The sequence below is a fragment of the Chelonia mydas genome, chromosome 1 (assembly GCF_015237465.2).
Source record: "Chelonia mydas isolate rCheMyd1 chromosome 1, rCheMyd1.pri.v2, whole genome shotgun sequence".
Taxonomy (NCBI): domain Eukaryota; kingdom Metazoa; phylum Chordata; order Testudines; family Cheloniidae; genus Chelonia; species Chelonia mydas.
The window spans coordinates 314715061-314736452 of record NC_057849.1 but is presented as its reverse complement, the minus strand read 5'-3'; the positions used below and the strand labels follow the sequence as shown (position 1 = coordinate 314736452).

Sequence of the window (21392 nt, the reverse complement as noted above, 5' to 3'; positions counted from 1 at the left end):
CTCAGATCTAGCTCAACTTCAGAAGAAACATTTCTAAATAAAATCTTTACAGAATAGTGTTCTGCTACTGATCATCTAAAGAGAAATTCACCCCACCATCTTACTTTGTCATCTGTCCTTATTTCCCTTTAGACTAGTCACCATGTACCTGGTAACATCCATCACATCTTTTATCTTTCTTCACCATACAGAAGCTGTTGTCCTTTATTGCTGTTCCCAATCTCTTTTCTCATCTTGCTACATGAACTGCTAATTCTCCCTTGTGTCATTTACACATCTGTATAGATGAGACTAAACTTTACAGCACTTTAGGTGAGTGTTCATGACACTGTTTCATAGGTTCTACATTTTAGATAACAGCTTTGATTGATCATTACCAGAATGTCCCATATAGGCGAAGGAGTCCACTTTGCAGAGACTAAAACCTTCTTAGCATTTAACTGTTTTGCCTTTGTGGTGGTACTCAACATCTTGTCACTGTGAACTTCACCAAATATTACCAAACCCTCCCTTGGTCTTAGTGGTTTTTTAATAGGAATATGTCATAAATCCAAAATTCCAAGCCTGGTGTTAGCTTGTTTTCCATTTGAGCCCAATATTAATGTCCTCTTGCGAGCTTAGGAGACATGTCAGTGACAGACAGAATGAATAAAAGAACGAAACTTAGTCTATCTTAGTAATTTTAAATCTTTCTGTGCACTCACGCTCTCTATTATTACACAGCATTTGGTATCTTTATAAAGAGTCTTTGATAATATTCATAGTGTTCAATAAAATGCCATTTATTTTATAGGACATTCCAGTGAGAAGCTGTGTGAACGCTGTCCATAGGGAATTCCAGTGAGAGATCTTATGAATGCTCTTGAAAGCTTTTGAATGTCTACAAAATTCAGAATCAATATCTTCCAAAATTCAAGAGAGTGTACCTCTTAATTATCTACAGGGTGAAGAGCTCATTAAAGGAAAGTATTCGGGGTCAAATCTGCATTGTTCTTCGCACAGAGTGAGTCTCTGATGAAAGAAACACTTTCACACATCTATTAAATTCTTGATTCTTCTTAATAAAAAGCATGCAACACACCCCATGAAACTGATAGAAAGCTCATACCATTCTACCTGAAACAATTAGCAACAACATGCTGCATATTATCCCCCTTCTGCGAGTAGTGGTACTGGAACAATTTATATAGTGGGGGTGCTGAGAGACATTGAACTAAACTGTAAACCCTTTATATAATGGAAACCACTTCAAGCCAAGGGGTGTGGCAGCACCCCTAGTTCCAGCACCACTGTGTGTGGGTGTGAGTAAGTGAATGAGAGTTTATGTCAAAATTTCTGCAATGTAAAGTCTGTTGCCCTGATATCTATTAATATAATTGATATAGAGCTTAATATGTCCCCATGGTTTGAATAGCTTCTTACTTGTGAGTAAGCCAGCTAAATGATTATTTTAGTATAATAAAATATCCTAATTATAACTTTTAATACCTGTTAACATCAGTGTGAACCAAATAATTTAGGATGAAATAGAATGAGTTTGCATTCAGTAGAGCAATCTGATTGGGAAAAAGTGTATATTCTATTCATCTCCCAAGTGGTGTACAACACCAATAAGCACAATCAATTATTTTCTCTCATTGTGAGAAGGAATAATGGCCAAAGTATGAGGGCAAATGCTGTTCTTTAAAATCATCATGGTGAAAGCCTCACAATTTCACAGTCATTATTAGTTTAATCTGCCCCATTGTCATGACTATTTGGCATTGCCCTAAGTTTGATTTTCAGCTTTCAGAATATTCTAGGAACTCAGAAGCCTCTGTATAAATCCATAACACACCCACATCTTGAATACTGCATAGAGATGTGGTCTGGACTGGGAGATGTGACTCCCAGATGTGGACTGGGACTTTTCAGCTTGGAAAAGAGACATCTAAGGGTGGATATGATAGAGGTCTATAAAATCATGACTGATGTGGAGAAAATAAATAAGGAAGTGTTATTTACTCCTTCTCATAACACAAGAACTAGGAGCCACCAAATTGAATTAATAGGCAGTCGGTTTAAAACAAACAAAAGGAAGTATTTTTTCACACTATGCAAAGTCAACCTGTGGAACTCCTTGCCAGAGGATATTGTGAAGGCCAAGATTATAACAGGGTTCAAAAAGGAACTAGATAAATTCATGGAGGATAGGTCCATCAATGGTGATTAGCCAGGCAGGGATGGTGTTCCTAGCCTCTGTTTGCCAGAATCTGGGAATGGGTGACAGGGGATGGATCACTTGATGATTACCTGTTCTGTTCATTCCCTCTGGGGCACCTGGCATTGGCCACTGTTGGATTTAGATTCGTGTCCCACTATATCCAAATCACTAGAATGAAAGTGGGGTGAGCATAAAAGGTTTCAATTATGAACCATTGATCAGGACAATTTTAGGATATTCAGTAGTACGTTAGGTGCCATCTCCATGGATATATCGGGCATATTTTGCAATAACAGGCAGTTAAAGTGTGTCATGAAAGAGAAAATAGCATATTCATAGATCAAATTGCCCCAAAACTGTGATATCAAAGCATTTTTTAAAAAAGAGTAAGTATGCATTTATTTTGTGTTGCAACAAATTGATGTAAGGGGAAAACATTTTTCTTGATATCCACCTAGATATTATTTAATATCTAGTCTAGCTTTAAACCTGGAACTATTGTATTTTGGTACCATGCTTAATTTTTTTAAATGTCAGAATTGATAATTTATCATGAAATAGCATTTTCAGTTCAGACATGCGGATGCCTTAGATTAATCATCTGCTTTTGCACACAGGCCTTCCTGCTGGAAGCACTTGCACACGGCAGAGCAGAGTGTCCAGTGCTGTTGAACTGCAGTAGAAATGTGAGTAGAAGCTATGCATGGGCCCTGATAAGTTAAATCACCAAGCTTTGTCTTTTGACCGATCAGTAGTAAGTCTGAAGCCCTCTGTATACACCCTGCCTTATCCAGATATGTACTGTAAAAGTGGAGTGTGCCATGGTGGAGAATGACCACTGAATTAAATTCAATCTTCATCATGATAATGAGAATGCTACACATTCCCTGATCTCCTTCTTCCACTACTAGACAGGAATAAGTTAGTGACCTCAGCAGCACTCTCCAGAATGCAATATTCAGTTTTCCTTCACCACCTTTCAGGTTCTCTATTGTTCTTATAAATGCAGTATTCCATACTATGATGGGCGGGATCAGGCCAAAGGTGGTGTATGATGTGGACACGCTGTAGGAATGAAATACTATCCATTGTGTTTATGGCATACTAGGATTTAACACCAAGGGGACAGCAAGCACACAGTTCAGAGGGATCACAGTTTTATATGCCTCATGATTTTAATTAGCCTGGTTGGAATTCTTTATACTTTTGTACAAAACCTACATAACGTGCATTATTTGCCCCCACTCTCCTCCCCCCCTCCGCATATACTATTTTACAGTATGTGATTTTTTGTTGGTGTTAAAGATAATTTTTCCAAATCATGAGAGGGCAATGATATCTAAGTGAGCCATGAGGCTTGTTGTCAGGCCAAGAGAATAGGAGAACATGATCCATTAAGAAATCCTCTAGATAATTGGCTGAGATTCAAGGCAGTGCAGCAGAACAACAGGGCCATCCTAGATGTTTTTCCATTATGTTTAATTAGAGAAAGGCCCAAATCAGAAATCTAGATTTTAAATGCTTGAGCACTGGGAGTGTCTAAACAGGGATGCTGAAGCAACATCCATCTTTGATCTCAGACTTGGTAAAAATCTTATTGAGAGCAGCTAGGTGCTGAGCACTTATGAACATATGGCGTACTGCATATAACTAATCAAATATTATCCTTTGAACACCCTTGCTTTTCATGAAAACCTACGGTAACTGGTGTAGGCAGCTAACTGCACTAGCCTTTTATTTCTAGAGACCTGAATTCTAATCCTGATGATTAGGGTCACTAATATAAATGAATATAAGTGTGCTAACCTGCAAGGTTCAGCCCCAGAGTAGTGGAGGTGTTGCAGGATCTGACCTCATTAGCAGAATTGTGGGGTAAATCTGCACAGAATATGCAATTTTTTTATGGTATTATTTCTTGACTTTCATGAGACCTGTGCTTGGAAGCCCTTCAGTGTCAAATGGAAAAGGACTTACTGTTTCATAAATACAATTGTTACCAGTCCTGATAAATTCACTAACATACTGTTGTCATAGTATTTATCCAAAAAGTATCTTGTAAGGTATCAAATAAAAATTGGTGCCCATCTTGTCATTAATATTATTGCATGACATACGTTTGGTTAGTGTGTAAAAAATTATGTATGTGTGCTGGAAATATGTTCCTAAAATATATTCAGACAAAGCAATCTGAATAGAGAGGATACACAGGCTGGTCCTCGACAAAGAAATGTGGATTTACCAGTCTGCCTGGGTCAAACTCTGTAAATCAGGGACAATGAAAGTACATTTGCATCTAGGGTGAACAAATTAATTAAACCAATAGGAGGAGCTAATTAAGAAGAGGGTGAAAAAGAGACATGGCACATATGCCCTAAGGAACAAGTAACAGGGCAGAAGAACTTTAGGGTTACTTTAAAAAATACATGTAAAAGGTTTCTGAACTATGGGGGAAAAGAGACATTGTGGTTCTCCATCACTTAAAAGACAAAGAGACTAGCACTCTTGGAATCTCTGAAAGGTGAAACCCTAGCCATGTGCATTCAGGATGCTCAGAACTGACTGTAAGTAAGAAATTCATTCCTGGTTTCAGGCAATCTGTTAAACATTATACAATAAAAGCATTTTACTTTGTTTTATTTGTAACCATTTTCTGTGTACATTATCCTTGCTTACTATCTCTTAAATCTGTTTGTTATTAATACACTTATTTTTGGTTTTACAATTAAATCATCGCAGTGCTGTGTAGTAAAGTGTGGGTTTCCAGCTAAATTAACAGGCTGGTGTGTGCATTAACTCTTTGCAAGCAGTGAACTTGGTAATTTCTGTGACTGTTAAGTGATAGGGGCTGGATAGTGCAGAGGAACACTTTTCCAGGTGGTTCGGGAACTGGACTTCACAGAATATTATTTTCAAGGCAAGGTTAAGAGTGGCAGAGTCTTGAGAAGTTTGTTGGTGAGGTAGACAGACTGGTGTGGCAGGGAGCTGACACACAGTTTAAACTCCAACAACTCTCTCTCTTGCGCGCACTGAGGTAGAGGGTAAAACAGTGGTTTATGGTTCCAACTACTCTGAGAAAGTGTCACAAGAACTAAAGTTAAAAAAAAAACACCACAGACAAAGCCCATGTTCCAGAGAGTTCAGGGACTAGTCCTGCAAACATCCATATGAGTAACTTTATGTTCATGACTAGTCACATTGGCCCAAGTTAAGATGCAACACCATGACTGTAACTAACTGTAGGGACTGAATAGCGTAAAGAAGGAAATGGGCACAGCAAGGCAAACATCTGATGACTCTGTTAAGGTTAGAGCACTTGTTGGTTCATAGATTGTGCTATTGTTTCATATGTATATAAAGTTATGACTGCTGACTCACTTAGTGTGGGTTTTGTGAAGAAGTGAGTAAAGGAAGGTCTTGAATCATGACAAACTGTTAGCTTGGTGGACCAGGAAGTCATTCCTTATGTAGAGGGCAGATGCCAGATATGTTTGTTAATGAAATATGTGACTGGTATATTGAGGGTAATATCAGAACATAGAGGGTAAGGTTTGGGGCAGAAACCAGAAGCCTCATTCATAAACTGCTTCTGTAGGCTATGGGTTGTCAGGGTTCCCTCCCTACTCTGAACTCTAGGGTACAGACTTGGGGACCTGCATGAGAGACCCCCTAAGCATATTTCTACCAGCTTAGGTTGAAAACTCCCCAAGGCACAAATTCTCCCTTGCACCTTGGATTAGGTAATGCTGCCACCAACAAGTGATCTAGATAAAGTCAGGGAAAGGATCACTTGGAGTTCCTACTTCCCCCTAATATCCCCCCAAGCCCCAACTTCCCCTTTCCTGGGGAAGGTTGAGAATGAACAAGATGAGCACAGACCAACCTTGGGTTTTTTTAGGACATTAAAAAACCCCCAATCAGATTCTAAAAGAAACATAACTTTATTAGAAAGAAAAAAGGTAAAAGAAGCACCTCTGTAAAATTAGAATGGAAGGTAATCTTACAGGGCAATCAGATTAAAAAACACAGAGGATTTCCCTCTGGGCCAAACTTTAAAGTTACAAAAAGAAAACCAGGAATACACCTTCCTCTCAGCACAGAGAAAATCACAAGCCAAAACAAAAATAAGCTAATGCATTCCCTTGCTAGTACTTACTGATTCTAATGGAGTTGGATTGCTTGCTTCCTTGATCTGTGTCTGGCAAGCACACAGAACAGACATACCAAAACCTTTTCCCGTCCCCCCCCCCCCAGATTTGAAAGTATCTTGTCCCCTTATTAGTCCTTTTGATCAGGTGCCAGCCAGGATACCTGAGCTTCTTAACCCTTTACAGATAAAAGGATTTTGTGCCTCCGGCCAGGAGGGATTTTATAGTACTGTATACAGGAAGGTTGTTACCCTTCCCTTTATATTGATGACACGGGTCAAGCACTATGGGGGAGATTTTTTAAAAGGTATTTAGGGCACAGATTCACAAAGGTATTTAGGTGTCTAACTCCCATTGATTTAAATGGGAAAAAGGTGCCTAAATACCTTTGTGAATCTGAACTTGCAGTGCCTAAAGATGCAGATGGTGCTAATTCAAATGGGAGTTAGGTGCCTATGTGCTTTTGAAAATCCCACTAGGCACTTATTTCCATCTTTAGCAAGCTAAATGCTTTTAAAAGTCTGGCCCTAAGTTGGTAAGTAGGTGTACCTGTAGAGCGGGCTGAAAACTAGAATTCCTGGTCTGTGGGAAATTCCAAATTTACAAAGAAGAAAAGTTTTTCTGAAATGGAATGAAAAATGGAATTTTGAAGTGTCCCATGGACCAGGAATTCAAAAAGTTCATTAGAAATGTTTCCAAGGCTCCCTAAGATCCCAGAGCCCCATGGAATACAGGGGGCAACATGAAGCCTAGAAATCCTGGATCCACTTTAGAGCCAGGGACCCTGGAAACTCCAGGAGCCTCAATTCCATGGTAGCCTACCCTGGAACTGGGGACCCTGGTAGCTAGGGTCAGAGGCTGGGAAACTCCAGGAGCCCACACTTCTGAGAAACTGCAAGCTTGGGAGTTTGGGAGCTGGAATTGAAATCAACACATTCCCAGGGAACAGTTGGATTTTGATGAATTGGTATTTTCCAACAGAAAAATGTTATGTAGACAAATTTCCAAAGAGGTTGACTTAACTTATTTTTAATCACTGGGCCAGAGTCTTCTAATTCTCTGGGGTCTATAGAGAGGAGTGTCAGGGGCTGCTCCGTACATCCTACCTTGCAACTTTGTTTCATTTAGAGATTCCATTCATCCCGGTGTAATGGTTTTGAAATCAATGGAGTTGTATCCTGGGCCAATTTGGCCCATTCTGTTTAAGTGGCTCCTAAAAGTAGTTATGAAAACACAATGAAATACAGAAATGAGGCCACAAACTGCAGATGCAATCCTGCATCTCACTTCTTTGAAGAATAATTATTCTTGCAACCATGATATGTTACCTATCTTATCATAGTATTCTAGGAATTCCCAAGCAAATCTTCTGTCCCCTTTGACACTGAAATCAATAAATAAAATAATTCTTCCATAAAATAAGCAGGATGAATTTTAAAAATAAATGTTTCCAATATAATATAAACAAAATTAGCTTTAGGGGTGAGTTAATTATATTTTACAGATGCAATTACATATTTTGTGAGAAATATTAAGATGCAAATCTTAGAAAAAACAAAGAAATAAATTGCCAAATAAGACAATAAAGTAAAATCAATACTGATAAATAGCAGCAAAAGGCCATAATTGAGGCAGAAAATTTTTTAAGATGTAAGCAAAAATACTCAGGTACAACGATAATAAATTACATTGGTTTAATCACTTGGTAAATAACTGGAAGATTTGTATGAAATTTATACAGTCACTTGAGCAGCATTTCTCTAAAAACACCACATTAGAGAACTAACTGTGGCAGTTTACTATAGAGATGGTACCTCCATCATGTCCCTTGGGCAGTATATTTTTAAAAGTAATAGCTCATTATTCTGTTTATAGTTCAGTTTTAAAAAAATACTTTCCTACTATTGGTCACAAAGATTCTTCTTCACTTAGGGTGTGCCATTGACATACACACAAGGAAGAGAACTCTAAAGGCATGGTTGTGGCTTTAGACATAGGTCTAAGCAAGGAGTGATGCAGAAGCTGCACCCAGCCAGGAAGCACAGCTATAGAAAGTACCAGGACTCAAACTCAGTGAGGTATGTACTTATATGTTCCAGATCACCATAGTACCTGAGCAACTCACAATCAATCAGTAATTAATTTTAGCCTCACAATACTATTGGGGTATGGGTGGAGTTATTTCACTGTGCAAATATGTAGCCTGAATCACAATTTGACCCCAAATTAATAACCAATAATTTATTCTATAAAGAAGTTAATCAAAAACATTGTGTTTCTTAGTCACACTCAGCATCTGTGGTTTATCTCTTGTGGAGAGCTTCTGATAAAGACTGTGTCCCCACTTCCTGTAGGGGACACACTTCTCTAGGCAAACAAGCAGAAATTAGTTACAGCCTAAAACTCATAGGTGGGTCCTGTCTAATTATCCTGAAGAAGTTTGGTTGAAGGTAGTTTAGTCCTGCATTATATGCTGTATAACGTTAATGCTCATGAAAGATGCCCTATTGTCTTAAAATTCCTCTGAAGTTAACTGTTTTACAGGTAAACAGTTATAGCATGAGTACAAGCTTCCAACAAGACCTCCCCAACTGTGAGCTACTCCAGGCCATTTTTTACAATGAAGGAACCAGTCATCCTCAAAACCATTTAATTAAAGGCCTTTCTACTGAGAAAGTCCATCAACAGGTAGAATTGTTGGCTAAGACCATCAATTCATTTTACATGGACCAGTGAACAACCACCGTATGGTAATATGTTTCTCACTGCTGACCCTGGCCACATTCAGACCAGTGACCTTAAGTGAAGAGGAAAGGCACCACTAATACTTTGAGGTATCCAGTTCCCCAACATTTTGTAGTAATGCTGCCCATTCCTTGATATTTAGGTTCAACATGAAAATACTTTTCCCAATTTCATTTACAAATATATTAAGAAAAAAGTCAACTAATTGCAGTAACCTTGGCCAGTTTCCAAAGTAACAAAAAAAAACAACATGGAGATTTTACCATTACATGACCAATATTAAGACAGTTTTCCAGCTAACCACCTTAACTACCTTAATTATTATCCTATCACAGGAGAAAGTTAAGATCCAAAACAAAATTTCAAACTAAATTAAAATGAGTTCACTCCAGGCTAACTTTAACAGTGTTTCCAGAATTATAATTCAGCATCTGACTGTCCAAAATCCATATTAAGCATTCTTGCTTGGGGATATCAAGTTAAAGATGCCCATAAAGGCCACCTACACTCATTTGCAACTGCGGTTGCCTGAAGAACCAGGTACTTTTTTCCTTCAGCCTCCCAACCCTTGAGCAATTCGGCATTAATTGGGTTTAGTGACAGAAGAACAGATGATTTCAACTGTGGCTGTATGGAAACAACTTGAAATACTGGGCTTGTGCTGTATCATAAGTTACAGCTTTCAAACGGATAGGATGCTTTTTATTGCTAGCTAGGAGTTCCAGCAAGGAACGATGGTATGCTCAATTTCAAAGGAAACTGTCAGTTCACCTTGAACACGCAACTTTGTATAAACTGATTAGAGCTGAACTAGAGCTTGTAGTAAAGGTCCATGACTGTGCACAATTCAAGGAATATTTTCACATCTGGACTGGTGCACTTCAGTTTGTGTCTTTTATTTAATGCTAGTCTTGTCTGTATCAGTTTTATCCAGCAACTTGCAAAGATTGTGCAAAGTGCTAGCAGGACAGCTGATTCACTGCCTCCTTCCTATTCTGAGTGTCAATAAGAAAACCCAACTCTTTCACAAGTGACAGACATAGGGCACAATTTTCTGCTCATTTAAGACTCAGACAGGCTGTTTTGGCAAATTGCGTCTAAAATGCCTCCAACATTTTTCTGGTAAGAGATTCTAGAGATCCTCTTTTAAATTGTCTTATGGTTTTACAGTTTCCATTGATATTCCTTGCTGATAATGTTGTCTCCATTTGTGATGTTACTAATCTCTGTTGACATTCCCATAAAGTGCTAAATGTGGACACAGTCTGTCTATATCTGACAATGAGTAGCTCCCCAAAGACAGATATAAACAGTGCCCAAACTTGGATTTCTCTTCCACTGCATAATACTTACTGCTTTGACAATATTTGCATCATCAGTCATGCCTACCTTTAACAATTGTTCCCTCCCCTTCTTTCACAAGGCATGTTGGGTAACAGTGATCAAATACATAGAATAATGGGTTTTAGGCTTATAAAATGCGTGAAGGGAACAATACACCATTTAAAACAGTTGTGTGGCTTAGGGCTTGTCTTCACTATAGGGAGATCAACGCTGCTGCAATTGATGCAGCGGGTGTTGATTTACCGGGTCTAGTGAAGACCCACTAAATCATCGGCAGAGCACTCTCCGGTTGACTCTGGTACTCCAGCTCCCCAGGAAGAGTAAGGTAAGTCGACTGAAGAGCTTCTCCCATTGACGCAGCGCAGTGAAGACACTGGGGTAAGTCGACCTTAGTATGTCGACTGAATAGTGTAGCTGGATTAGTTTAACTTAGGTCAACTTACCCAGTAGTGAAGATAAGCCCTTAGTGTCCTGTCTATGGCCAGACTGAAAACTCCTTCAGATATTCACTTATCACATGAATGTAATAAGTTTTGTCTGGAAAATTTTAGAGTTTGACACTTTACCTTTACAAATGGCTTCATTTATTCAGACACCATGATTTTGGAGGGATCAAACTAGCGATCCTCAGCAACAATACAATGCACCACTGTCTCATGAGGTAAAGAAGTAAGGTCTCAATGCACCAAAGGTGTTAAGTGCCAAGAACAACACTGCTATTCACAAAGCCTGAGTTAGTCATAAGCTTCCATACAATGAATGGGGAGAGACAGGCACCTTAAAGTGCAATTCAAAAAAGCCAACATACTAGGCAGGGAGCCACCTAAACTAGTCAATGTGAGATGGCAACAAGCGAGTACTAACCCCCATCCCTATCTCAGAGATCAATGTCTATGTCTGGGTTGGAGGGAAGTGCCTATTTCTGTTTGCAATTAAACCCTCTCTTGCAGGTAGGTGCCTATGATGTTACTGTAACTAAAACTGGGGGGAAGGAGAAGGTAGACTTCCCTCATAACTTTTAGCCCCCTAGTTACAAAACTTTCCTAGGATGTAGGAGATTCCCCCTTTCAAGATCCCGCTGCACATGATGGGGGGCGGGGGAAGGATTTGAACAGGTTTGTATCATCTTTCAGATGTGTGCACTACCCAGCAGGCTGTAGCGTCATTCTCATGGTTGTGCACCCTCTCTCTGGCCAAAATAACATTTTAAGAGAGAAAGCACATGTGTGTGAAAGAGAGCACAAGCATGAGGGACTCTAACGTGATAGTTTGAGCGCTCACTTGGGAGGTGTGAGACCCTGTCTCCCTGCTCCAGTGGTGCTTTAATTATTTATCCATGTGCAAAGCATCAACAGGAGAGAATGAGAGAGTCCCACATCAGACTATCCTGTAGCCCAATGGTTAGAGCACTCAGTGAAAGGTGGCAGAACCCTGTTCAAATCCCTTCTCACCCTCTGGTGGAGGGGTCAGAACTTGAACCAGGGGGTCTCCCACATCCCACGTGAGTATCATAACTACTGGGGAAAAAGTTGAGGGAGCGTCTTCTTCTGGCTGTTTTGTGTTCATGGACCTGTGGGGCTCCATCTGGTAGGTGCCCCCGAGCACACCTACCGGATTGGGCCCCACATGCAATTTAGGCAGCTGAATGCCTGTCTTCTCCCAGTTTGTGAGCTCTGGGGCTTAGGTGCTTGGGTGCCTACAGTGAGACATGTGCTCAGAGGAAGAAAAATAGGTACCTAGAGAACTTTTATGGCAAAAACATAGGCGCTGAGTAAGTTTAGGCACCTACAGGTTCAACAGAAGTTTTGTGCATCACAGGGGTCCCAGAACTGGGACTTAGGCACCTAACTCCTTTTGTGCATTTAGCTCTGAGTAAGTAGCAGGCTATTATAATTACTGAGATCAGCCATTACACAGGATCATGTACAAGAATCCAGCTATTACATGAGTGCGTCGTTTATTTTATACTTTATTACCATGGTAGTGGATGTCCTAGAAATACCTCAGACATGCAATTTACCTACAGGGATTTTACTGCTTCTTGTCAGTTAATAGCAAAGATCAGGCATTTTCAGCTTGTTACAGAGTGTTCTTAGTGAACTCTTAACACTGGCATTGTATTTTTGGAAAGCTCTGTTGTATGCAGAGCTACACTTTTCAGGAGAGAAGTGCTCAGATGTATTTCAAAGATGGGTTTCTAATATGTTTCTAATACACATTTTCTCAAAATAAAATTCTGTGAGTCATTCTCTTTCAAGGATGTTTATTCCCAACTCAGAAGACCACAAGCTATTTGTACATGTGTCTGATTTTGTCTCATATTATTTGCAATGTGGTAGTATTGGTGATAAGATGCCAAGGTAGAGATGTTACCAACCTCAGTCTTCAAAATGCTTTTAAACTTTTTTTTTTGCAAGATTGAGTCAATTGGAATGTCAAGTTTGCCATTCTTTTCAAAAGAGAAGAAGCAGCTGAACACTTCAGTGCTGAAATAAACAACTCTTCAAGTACTCTTTTGTCTGCTTCTCAGAAGAGTACTGACTTAATTAGCATGATATAATTATGTCTTTTCTTGATGATATCACTTTTAAGGCCCTGTCTAGCATGGTATTGAATTCAATAGGAACAGAGATGTTCAGCACCAACCAAGAACAAACCCTAAGGGCCTAATCACTCACTCCTGACTCTCACAAACCGCCTTGTAGGAAAGAGGGGAGCAATCAAACAGTCCTACATTATACTGCAGACTAACAGTTTAATAGTCTAAACAAAACCCCAGTGGACTAACAAAGTAGACTACTGCATAATCAATAGGATCAAACGGAAGCATTTCAATGCATGAATTCTTGAAACATACATTTAAAAGAGAAGCTTATGTTTGATAATCCTGAGAAGAAATCTGATGAATTCTAGAAATTACAACAAAGATCTGGGGGCAGGTTCTAATCCTCCCAAAATTGCTAACTCACTGCAGGTTGGATTGTACCCAAGCAATCTAGACCATGAAATGGGCAGACCATATCTATACTCCGCAGGAGCAGAACAGGAACCAGATTGTGATTTTAAGAGTCATGATCTGGTTCCTGCTTCACCCTTGCTCCAGGGAAGGAATCTGTACCATCCCTTTTGCTGTTGCAGATTTTCCGCTTTCTGCCATCCTTGATTCACAAGGAAAATGGGGGAGATTTGGGTGTCGTAGCTAAGATTCCACTCCGTCTCCACCCACCTGTGTGAGAAGAGGAATAGCAGCTGGAGGATGACAGCTGCCTCTCCATTGTGCAAGCTCTTGTGATGTGGGTGGCTCACATGGGGCAAAAGAGATTTTCTACAGTCCCTTATATCTCTAGCTGGTACACAGGAAGGCTCACATCTGAACAATTTTGTGACTTAGGGTGAGTTGCCTAAGACGGAGAACTGAGTTACAAGCAAACCTCTGTGTCAGTGGTGAGGGTCCCCCCAGCTTCCCCACTGTGAGGACCTGCAGGTTCTCTGGTAGTGCTCAGAAACATGACTGTCTTCATAGATCTTGTTATCTGTAGAGGTGTCACAACTGTGACTGGGCAATGCCCTCTGGAGCAGGCCTTTATTGACTCAGGTGCAGCAGACACTTTTTTGGATTCAGAGGATGCCTGGGCACTACCAATTCTCCTGCAGCCCAAACCCATTCCAAACCTTGTAGAAACAATTGATGGGTCCTTCTCATCCTTTGGCCCAGTGGCTATGGAAACTTAATCTTGAAGATACTATCCAAGGGCATTGAGACACTCTACAGTTCAGTACAATCTGTTCCTCACACTTCCTTCTGATCCTATCTCATGGCTGGCCCTCCACAACCCCTTTATCAGCTGGCATGAATTAAAAGTTGAATTTCTTTTAGAATTCTGGCAGCAGCACTACTTCACCCAAAGAAATCCACACAGTAATTCCACAGAAGTCACATGCTGGGGTATTTGGCCCAGCAGTTCCTTCCAATTACAGCGACTACAAAGATATCTCTGAAAAAAAAATGCAGATACCTTTCCCCCATGCAGGAACTAAGATTGCCCAATTGAGCTACAACCAAGGGCAAACATTCCATTTTGGCATATATATGTGGTCGGAGCCCAAACTAGCTGTGCTAAGCATCTACCTGCAGAAGTACCTAGCCAAGGGCTTTATTAATAAATCCACTTTGCTTACCGGGACAACAGTCATCTTTGTTAAAAAAAATAAAAAGGATGGAAGCCTCTGACTATGTTTGGATTATCAGGCCCTAAATCAGGTTACCATTGGAAACTGATACCCTTTACCACTAATCCACAAACTAATGGATGATGTGAGCACTGCTTGGGTATACACTTTCGGGTTCCATACAACCGAGTATGTGTTAGAGCTGGGCATGAATACAAGATCAAGACTGCCTTTTGAACATGTTAGAATCACTTCGAATATCTTGTGATGCCATTTGGTTTGACAAGTGAGCCTGGGATATTCCAGCATTTTATTAGTAATGTACTTTGGGACATTCTGGACCAGTATTTGGTAGTATACCTGGATGACACTTATTTTTTCAGACAATACTGAACAACACACCATGCACTTCAGTTCTGTCCTGAAGAGACTATGCCAACATGGCCTCTATGCTAAGATAGAAAAAAATGTGCCTTTGATCAGTCCTTCATAGAATTCCTAGGGTTCATTTTGTCTCCTGGTGGTATAGAAATGGACCCAGATAAGGTAAATGCAGTCCTTGAGTGAGCTGCAGCATGGAACGTTCATGAACAACACGGTTTCCTGAAGTTTGCAAACTTCTATTGGTGGTTTATCCTGAAGTTCTTGGTGCAGATCACCTCCTCACTGCCCTGCTCTGCAAAAACACCAGGTTCCTGTGATCTCCCAAGGCCCATCAGGCTTTGAAGCAATTAAACCTCACATTTACCACAGCTCTGATATTGGTCCACGCTAACATCTCACATGCCTTTATCATCAAAGTGAATGCTTCTAAGTTGGTGATCAGAGTGGTGCTATCCCAAAGGCATGGTCCTCAACAACTGCTACATCCATGTGCATTCTACTCCAGGAAACTCACACCCACAAAGCAAAATTACAAAATTTTGGACAAGGAATTCCTGGCAATTAATACTGCCTTTGAAGACTGTTGCCACTATCTAGAAGGGTATCCCATCCAGTTGTATACTAACCATAAGAATCTTGAATACCTGCCCAGGGCTAAGGTCCTCAACCAATGAAAACTTCAGTGGGCCTTATTCTTTTCACACTTTGATTTCATAATCTCTTATCATCCAGGAACAAAAAGTAGCAAGAGTGATGCTTTGACCCAGAAGGACAAATATTATGCTAACCTAAATGACTTGAATCCAAAAACCTCCTGCATCCTCAAGCCTCATAACTTTCTGGGCACCACTCTGCATCAAGAGCTCCTCACCCTCATACGATCAGTGTTGCCCATGGAATCCCTTCAGTCGGGCAGGAAGCCATAAATAATGAATACCATGATGTCTGAAATAGGGTAATCTACATAAAAGGGTATATGGACATTACTGGAGTGCCTAGAGACCCCCAGCTGAGATTAGGGCCCTTTTGTACTAGGCAGTGAACAAATATACAGTAAGAGACAGTCCTTGCTTCCAAGTGTTTACTCTCCTGGTGGTATTGGACAGGTTTTCCATGATGGCTTTTGTAGAAGGCATTTACCAGGTTAGGACAATGGGCATTCTCTGATAGTTCCCAGAGCACTCTTCAGGGCCATAACCTTCCTAGTCCACTTGATACCAGAATATACCACCAGGAGACAAGAAGGAATTATGATGTAATTGGAATAACAGAGACTTGGTGGGATAACTCACATGGCTGGAGTACTGTCATGGATGGATATAAACTGTTCAGGAAGGACAGGCAGGGCAGAAAAGGTGGGGGAGTTGCATTGCATGTAAGAGAGCAATATGACTGCTCAGAGCTCCGGTATGAAACTGCAGAAAAACCTGAGAGTCTCTGGATTAAGTTTAGAAGTGTGAGCAACAAGGGTGATGTCATGGTGGGAGTCTGCTATAGACCACTGGACCAGGGCGATGAGGTGGACGAGGCTTTCTTCCAGCAACTAACGGAAGTTACTAGATCACAGGCCCTGGTTTTCATGGGAACTTCAATCACCCTGATAGCTGCTGGGAGAGCAATACAGAGGTGCACAGACAATCCAAGAAGTTCTAAGAAAGTGTAGGGGACAATTTCCTGGTGCAAGTGCTGGAGGAACTAACTAGGGGCAGAGCTCTTCTTGACTTGGTGCTCACAAACTGGGAAGAATTAGTAAGGAAGCAAAAGTGGATGGGAACCTGGGAACCAGTGACCATGAGATGGTCGAGATCAGGATCCTGACACAAGGAAGAAAGGAGAGCAGCAGCGTACGGACCCTGGACTTCAGAAAAGTAGACTTTGACTCCCGCAGGGAACTGATGGGCAGGATCCCCTGGGAGAATAACATGAGGCTGAAGAGTCCAGGAGAGCTGGCTGTATTTGAAAGAGTCCTTATTGAAGTTACAGGGATACACCATCCCAATTTGTAGAAAGAATAGTAAATATGGCAGGTGACCAGCTTGGCTTAACAGTGAAATCCTTGCTGATCTTAAACACAAAAAAGCTTACAAGAAGTGGAAGATTGGACAAATGACCAGGGAGGAGTATAAAAATATTGCTCAGGCATGCAGGAGTGAAATCAGGAAGGCCAAATCACCCTTGGAGTTGCAGCTAGCAAGAGATGTAAAGAGTAACAAGAAGGGTTTCTTCAGGTATGTTAGCAACCAGAAGAAAGTCAAGGAAAGTGTGGGCCCCTTACTGAATGAGGGAGGCAACCTAGTGACAGAGGATGTGGAAAATCTAATGTATTCATTGCTTTTTTTGCCTCTGTCTTCATGAACAAGGTCAGCTCCCAGACTGCTGGACTGGGCAGCACAGCATGGGGAGGAGGTGACCAGCCCTCTGTGGAGAAAGAAGTGGTTTGGGACTATTTGGAAAAGCTGGACGAGTACAAGTCCATACGGTCGGATGCACTGCATCCAAGAGTGCAAAAGGAGTTGGCAGATGTGATTGCAGAGCCATTGGCCATTATCTTTGAAAACTCATGGTGATCTGGGGAGGTCCCGGATGACTGGAAAAAAGGCTAATGTAGTGCCCATCTTTAAAAAAGGGAAGGAGGAGGATCCGGGAAACTACAGGCCAGTCAGCCTCACCTCAGTCCCTGGAAAAATCATGGAACAGGTCCTCAAGGAATCAATTCTGAAGCACTGAGAGGAGAGGAAAGTGATCAGGAACGGTCAGCATGGATTCACCAAGGGCAAGTCATGCCTGACTAATCTAATTGCCTTCTATGACGAGATAACTGGCTCTGTGGATGAGGGGAAAGCAATGGACATGTTATTCCTTGGCTTTAGCAAAGCTTTTGATATGGTCTCCCACAGTATTCTTGCTGGCAAGTTAAAGAAGTCTGGGCTGGATGAATGGACTATAAGGTGGATAGAAAGCTGGCTAGATTGTCGGGCTCAACAGGTAGTGATCAATGGCTCCATGTCTAGTTGGCAGCTGGTATCAAGTGGAGTGCCCAAGGGTCAGTCCTGGGGCCGGTTTTGTTCAATATCTTCATAAACGATCTGGAGGATGGCGTGGATTGCACCATCAGCAAGTTTGCAGATGACACTAAACTGGGAAGAGAGGTAGATACGCTGGAGGGTAGGGATAGGATACAGAGGGCCGTAGACAAATTAGAGGATTGGGCCAAAAGAAATTTGATGAGGTTCAACAAGAACAAATGCAGAGTCCTGCACTTAGGATGGAAGAATCCCATGCACCGCTACAGACTAGGGACCGAATGGCTCAGCAGCAGTTCTGCAGAAAAGGACCTAGGGATTAGAGTGGACGAGAAGCTGGATATGAGTCAACAGTGTGCCCTTGTTGCCAAGAAGGCCAATGGCATTTTGTGATGTATAAGTAGGGGCATTGCCAGCAGATCGAGGGACGTGATCGTTCCCCTCTATTCGACATTGGTGAGGCCTCATCTGAAGTACTGTGTCCAGTTTGGGGCCCCACACTACAAGAAGGATGTGGAAAACTTGGAAAACGTCCAGCGGAGGGCAACAAAAATGATTAGGGGACTGGTACACATAACTTATGAGGAGAGGGTGAGGGAGCTGGGATTGTTTAGTCTGTGGAAGAGAAGAATGAGGGGGGAATTGATAGCTGCTTTCAACTACCTGAAAGGGGGTTCCAAAGAGGATGGATCTAGACTGTTCTCAGTGGTAGCAGATGACAGAACGAGGAGTAATGGTCTCAAGTTGCAGTGTGGGAGGTTTAGGTTGGATATTAGGAAAAACTTTTTCACTAGGAGGATGGTGAAGCACTGGAATGCATTACCTAGGGAGGTGGTGGAATCTCCTTCCTTAGAAGTTTTTAAGGTCAGGCTTGATAAAGCCCTGGCTGAGATGATTTAGTTGGGGATTGGTCCTGCTTTGAGCAGGAGGTAGGACTAGATGACCTCCTGAGGTCCCTTCCAACTCCGATATTCTATGATTCTATGATTCTGTGATATACATTCCCTCTGGGCTCCCAATGACTATTGTCCTATATGTATGTCATGACTTCCCCTAGCAGGACATTTTGGGCACGTTAAAACTCAGCACCTCATCTCTTGTGTCTTCTGGTGGCCTTGTATGGAGACCTATGCGGCCTCTTACAAGGTATGCACCCTCTCGAAGGGTAAACCCCTTGGACGTCTGCAACTCCTTAGGACTCCACTTAGCCCCTGGACAAGTATTGCCTTATCCCCTGCACTGTCCTATCCTTCTCCCAGGAAACTGCCCAACTCTGGGGTGGACCAAGTTGTCTGCTTCCATGGTTTCCCAGAGTGAATCCTCTCTGACTGCAGTGTGCAATTTATCTCCCACCTCGGCCAAGAAGTTCTCCAGATTTTGGGCATCTGTTTCTCCCTCTCCTCTGTCTACCATCTTCAGACAAATGGTCAACTGGAGAGAACCAACCAGATCCTGGAGCAGCATCTTCAATACTACATAAACTTCCACCAGAATGACTGGTCCTTCCTGCTATGTCAGGCAGAGTTTGCGCACAATAATGCAGAACATGTGCTTATGGGACAAAAGAAAAGGAGTACTTGTGGCACCTTAGAGACTAACCAATTTATCTGAGCATGAGCTTTCGTGAGCTACAGCTCACTTCATCGGATGCATAATGTGGAAACTGCAGAAGACATTATATACACAGAGACCATGAAACAATACCTCCTCCTACCCCACTCTCCTGCTGGTAATAGCTTATCTAAAGTGATCATCAAGTTGGGCCATTTCCAGCACAAATCCAGGTTTTCTCACCCTCCGCCCCCCCCCCCCCACACAAACTCACTCTCCTGCTGGTAATAGCCCATCCAAAGTGACCACTCTCTTCACAGTGTGTATGATAATCAAGGTGGGCCATTTCCAGCACTAATCCAGGTTCTCTCATCCCCTCACCCCCCTCCAAAAACCACACACACAAACTCACTCTCCTGCTGGTAATAGCCTATCCAAAGTGACCACTCTCCTTACAACGTGCATGAAAATCAATGTGGGCCATTTCCAGCACAAATACAGGTTTTCTCACCCCCCCCCCCTTCCCAAAAAACACACACACACAAACTCACTCTCCTGCTGGTAATAGCTTATCCAAAGTGACCACTCTCCCTACAATGTGCATGATAATCAAGGTGGGCCATTTCCAGCACAAATCCAGGTTTTCTCACCCCCCCCCCCCACGCACAAACTCACTCTCCTGCTGGCAATAGCTCATCCAAACTGACCACTCTCCCCACAATGTGCATGACAATCAAGGTGGGCCATTTCCAGCATAAATCCAAGTTTAACCAGAACGTCTGGGGGGGGGGGGGTAGGAAAAAACAAGGGGAAATAGGCTATCTTGCATAATGACTTAGCCACTCCCAGTCTCTATTTAAGCCTAAATTAATAGTATCCAATTTGCAAATGAATTCCAATTCAGCAGTTTCTCGCTGGAGTCTGGATTTGAAGTTTTTTTGTTGTAAGATAGCGACCTTCATGTCTGTGATTGCGTGACCAGAGAGATTGAAGTGTTCTCCGACTGGTTTATGAATGTTATAATTCTTGACATCTGATTTGTGTCCATTTATTCTTTTACGTAGAGATTGTCCAGTTTGACCAATGTACATGGCAGAGGGGCATTGCTGGCACATGATGGCATATATCACATTGGTGGATGTGCAGGTGAACGAGCCTCTGATAGTGTGGCTGATGTTATTAGGCCCTGTGATGGTGTCCCATGAATAGATATGTGGGCACAGTTGGCAACGGGCTTTGTTGCAAGGATAGGTTCCTGGGTTAGTGGTTCTGTTGTGTGGTATGTGGTTGTTGGTGAGTATTTGCTTCAGGATGGGGGGCTGTCTGTAGGCAAGGACCAGCCTGTCTCTCAAGATTTGTGAGAGTGTTGGGTCATCCTTCAGGATAGGTTGTAGATCCTTAATAATGCGTTGGAGGGGTTTTAGTTGGGGGCTGAAGGTGACGGCTAGTGGCGTTCTGTTATTTTGTTTGTTAGGCCTGTCCTGTAGTAGGTGACTTCTGGGAACTCTTCTGGCTCTATCAATCTGTTTCTTCACTTCTGCAGGTGGGTATTGTAGTTGTAAGAATGCTTGATAGAGATCTTGTAGGTGTTTGTCTCTGTCTGAGGGGTTGGAGCAAATGCGGTTGTATCGCAGAGCTTGGCTGTAGACGATGGATTGTGTGGTGTGGTCAGGGTGAAAGCTGGAGGCATGTAGGTAGGAAGAGCGGTCAGTAGGTTTCCGGTATAGGGTGGTGTTTATGTGACCACTGTTTATTAGCACTGTAGTGTCCAGGAAGTGGATCTCTTGTGTGGACTGGACCAGGCTGAGGTTGATGGTGGGATGGAAA

General features: G+C 41.9%; 1 long non-coding RNA gene across 1 annotated transcript; it reads left to right on the top strand.

The window, feature by feature from the left end:
• Positions 1–827: 827 nt before the first annotated feature.
• On the top strand, positions 828–8408 carry LOC119565280. The gene is made up of 3 exons (XR_005223905.1): positions 828–1003; positions 2821–2889; positions 8281–8408. It is a non-coding gene; the product is annotated as an uncharacterized LOC119565280 (long non-coding RNA).
• The last annotated feature ends 12984 nt before the right edge of the window (positions 8409–21392 follow it).